Source organism: Patella vulgata, chromosome 2 (assembly GCF_932274485.2).
Source record: "Patella vulgata chromosome 2, xgPatVulg1.2, whole genome shotgun sequence".
NCBI classification, from domain to species: domain Eukaryota; kingdom Metazoa; phylum Mollusca; class Gastropoda; family Patellidae; genus Patella; species Patella vulgata.
The window spans coordinates 4532517-4537148 of record NC_065880.2 but is presented as its reverse complement, the minus strand read 5'-3'; the positions used below and the strand labels follow the sequence as shown (position 1 = coordinate 4537148).

Sequence of the window (4632 nt, the reverse complement as noted above, 5' to 3'; positions counted from 1 at the left end):
GAAATAATGACTTAAAGCTTCTTGTTTTATAAAGTTCCGTACGACCTAAAGCCAGACTTGACGTTGTCTCCACCGTTGACCCTCCGCTGCTCAAATTCCTGGACACGTCCCTGGTCACGAATATACAGGATGTTTAGGCTGTATTTATGTTTTTCGTTTTATTTCAGAAAAAAATGTTTAGGCTGTATTTATGTTTTTCGTTTTATTTCAGAAAAAATGACGCTCTTGTATAGAGTTAGTTTTTGTTTCATATTGGTTAGTCAATCCGGTAAGTTGTATTACTCGGTTCGTTAAATTATCCCCATTTGTGTTTATGTATGTATTAGTATATTTAAACCAGGATCATAACTGCCTAAATGTGGTGTATTCCTAGGAAAACCTGAACATTTCTGACACAACCCCACCCCAGCCCCAGCCCCTTCGGATAGGTATAACCGTTTTATATTCTTAAGCGCACGGCAAACCTGGTAAAAATTTATATAGTAGATTGATATGCTTCTAGGAAACACTCATCAATTAAAAAAACGAGCGTATTATGGACCAGGAACTGACCATGTTGTTGAATGAAATACAAAAATCTAATTCACCACATCGATGTATAATTGTTCAAAGAAGAAGCATGCCAATTGTCATGTCGATCGGAATTGAACTGACGGAGCGTTAGGCTTTGTCAAAGGGCGCCTGCCCAAGAACAAGACGAACATGAAGAACAAGATCTGTTGCGGTTAACGACCAGGTCCTGGTCGAAAAACATTCCACTTCCTTAAGACAACATAGATTCAACCATATTGTACATTGTGTTATGTTGGCCTTTTGGCCTCAAATGTTATATAAATTATTAGGCATTTATGAACATTAAGCCGACCATAATCAACTCTACAAAGCAGCGGATGGTTGTGGTTTTGAATGGATGGAAACACGATTGCCATTTAATAATTTAATTTAAAAATAAAGCGATAATGCAAGAACGAACTTAGAATACTAATAAACGTGTCCCGGAATAACATAATTGGACTTAAATTGTTAATATATTCTTTATGTATTATCTATGTTTGAACTATGATAGCAAAAACGACCAGCTCTTTATCTAAATCATGCATACTGTTTCTTTTAATGAATCAGGATTCTAAATCGTTCAATTTTACCTCCAGGGGTCGTGCCTAAATACAAATATGACATTTTATTTTAGGATAATGTCGACGATTGAATTTTTAGTAACAATGCCCTGATTCTTGTGTTGTCTTTTTAACTAGCCATTACATCTTTCTTGTTGTAGTGTCACAAAACTTCGTCATGAAGTATGGATGTTACAGCCCATCGTCTTCATCCTGCTCTAAACATACTTTGTCTTGTGGTACTGACAAGATTATTATCGACGAACGGAATTACAGATTATCGTACGGTAGACATGATTCCAATTCGTCATGTGGGTGTGGTAATAACCAATGCTGTAGGAAGAAAACGGCGGACCAGGTAGATCCAGTTAGTCAAGATTATCGTTTACAAGTTTATAAGAACTGTTCTAATGAACATAGCTGTATCCTCGAGTCCCCTTACAGCCCTGATAGCAACTATCATTATATTCAATATCCAGTAATGTGTATGATTGGTAAGTATATATACTGATTGTCATTATATAAAAAATAAAATATCACATATTATATACAATATTATATAATAAAACATCACATATTATACTATTCAAAAAAAGTAGGGGATATTTGATTTTGGGGGCATAATACTAAAATATGCAAATGACTACGAAAAAGGTCACTATAGAACCTAACAGAAGAAACATTTCCAGTTACATGTGACGCCCAAACGCACCAATAGCTACCGCATGGAATGCATGTGATGCTTGGGATCATCATGGGGGTCCAACCCAAGATTTGCACGACTCTGACTTTGAATGTTACAGTCATTGTGGCATTGAATTCCAGGGTGGAAACATCAGTTTAATTGTTTTAGTGACCAGAAAACAAATTTTGATATGCGTCGGCTTACCCAAAATGAAAGGATACGTGCCCTTGGCATGCTACAGATCGGCACAACACAGGCGGTTGTGGCGCGGACGATGAATGTTTCTCAGTCTGTCATAAGCAGGCTATGGTCCAGATACCGTGATACACAATCTGTACAGGACAGACCACGCTCAGGTCGACCAAGGGCGACAACTCAAGCCCAGGATCGATTTATCCGTACCTTGGCCTTGAGAAATCGTGTCATCACAGCAAATCAGATCAGCGCTCGTCTTCAAACAGACACTGGTGTGAGAGTAAGTGGCCAGACGATTCGGAATCGACTGCATAGGGGTCACCTTCGCGCCCGACGTCCTCGCGTGATCCCTTGTTTGAGAGATCATCACATTCAGGCAAGACGTCGTTGGTGTAGGGATCGTCAACACTGGGATAATCGACGCTGGAGCAATGTGATGTTTTCAGATGAGTCAAGGTTCACTGTTGATTTTTTGGACAGACGTAGGAGGGTGTGGCGTCGTCGAAACGAGCGCTTCCAAGACGTTAACGTCATCAGACATGATCGATTTGGGGGTGGTTCTGTTATGGTGTGGGGAGGCATCACTGTTGCTGAAAGAACGGCTTTACATGTTGTTGCAGGGCGTGTTACAGGCCAGTACTACCGGGACAACATCTTGGCAGTCCATGTTGTGCCGTTCGCACGACGTCATGGCCGCCGTTTCATCTTCCAGGATGACAACGCAAGATGTCACAGGGCCAGGATCGTTACAGGTTACCTCCAACAACAGAACATCACCACATTACCTTGGCCAGCACTGAGTCCCGACCTCTCCCCCATCGAGCATGTCTGGGACATGCTTGGACAGAGGTTACGTCAACGTCAACAACGTCCTGCCAATGTCCAAGAACTTGCTGCTGCGTTGCAACAGGAATGGGACAATCTGGACCAAAATGACCTTAGACGTCTCATTAGGAGTATGCCACGTCGGATCAATGCTTGTTTGGCAAACAGAGGAGGATTTACCCGTTACTGACTTGGTTGTGATGCTGTGGTAACTTTGCTGTTTGACCCCGGGTATCATTTTACCCTTATAATGGTCAGTCTGTGCCTTACTTAGTCTAACGATCATTTGGAATAAATCGATGAATGTGAACTTCATTTCATTTTGTCATTTGTTTCTTCGTCAGTTTCATTAGGTGACTTTAATAACACTTAAAAATCAAATATCCCCTACTTTTTTTGAATAGTATATATTAAAAAAAAATCACATGTTATATAAAATATCACATATTTTTTTTATTAGTAAGTATAGTGATTGCTGTTATATAAACTATTACCTATTATATAAAACATAGTACCGCTGCCCGGGCAAAATTTCCCTCATAGCACACAGTATGGCGGATGCCCGTCTTCTTTAGCCCAGTATAGGAGCAGAACAGTAGGACGTTAAACCCCATTTCATTTCATTTCATTTCATTATATAAAACATCACATATTATAAATACACAGCTATAAAATATCATATAATTCTTACATAAGGATCAGTCAGACTGGCTGAATGTTCAGTGATATAGAAAACGATTAGTATCATAGTATTAATATTATTATATTATATAAATAATCACATATTATAATATAAATTATCACATATAATATGAAATATCACATTTTATACAAAATAAATCACCTTATATAAAATTTCACATATTATATAAACATATATAATATTTATTATTAAAAATCGCATATTATTTATTGTTAAAAATCACATACTATATATTATATAATAAATACTACATTTCATATCACATGCTATTATTATAGAATTAGAACCTGAAAGAAGAAAAACTACTAATATACATTATAGACTAGTAAATATAGTATAGAACTACCACATATTATATAAAATATCATATGCTCTATAAAATATCACATATTATAGACTAGGAAATACATTATAGAACTAGTATCTGAAAGAAGAAAAAAACAACTTGTATACATTTTTCGTTTCAGATAATAACCTTTTTAACATCATGAATATTACAAGTCCGGTGACAGCATTAAGATATATGCGATTATATTTCTCTGGACAAGATACACCAACACGAGGTCTGACCTGTTCTTGTAACGTGTCTGTCTCGCACCCGGTCTTTATCCAAGAATGGGTCGTCAGTCTAGTTGGTGAATCGTGTGGCAGGGTGGATGTCATTGTAAATGGTAGACGGAAACTGAACTGCAGTACTGGCGGTTTATTTCTATCGATGGGAGAAATGCAAACATGGGGTGGGGCCGATTTTTCAATCATAGAATTTAAAAATTTTACGGCGTCACCAGATGACATACTATGGATGGATTACTGGACGGGTAAGTTATTATTACATTCTCGATATACATGTAGTCGAATATCTAAGCAAGACTTGTGGAATATTTCAATAGTCCATACAGTACGATCTGATATATATCCCTGAGTTTTGGGTCTTGGCATGCTATCAGATAGATATAACATAACACAGTTATATGGATAACAATCACTATAATATTATATATACACGCTAGGGTCCCATAGTTGTTGGCTTATGGTTTCTCTTAAGGCCCGGTCCCAGTGGCCGATGGACACAAAACGTATGCAAAAAGGACACCGCGGATGAGCAAACT

General features: G+C 37.7%; 1 long non-coding RNA gene across 1 annotated transcript; it reads left to right on the top strand.

Moving 5' to 3' along the window:
- The first annotated feature begins 211 nt into the window (after positions 1 to 211).
- On the top strand, positions 212 to 4255 carry LOC130010873 (uncharacterized). The gene is made up of 3 exons (XR_008786168.1): positions 212 to 268; positions 1277 to 1609; positions 3991 to 4255. It is a non-coding gene; the product is annotated as an uncharacterized LOC130010873 (long non-coding RNA).
- Positions 4256 to 4632: the final 377 nt, after the last annotated feature.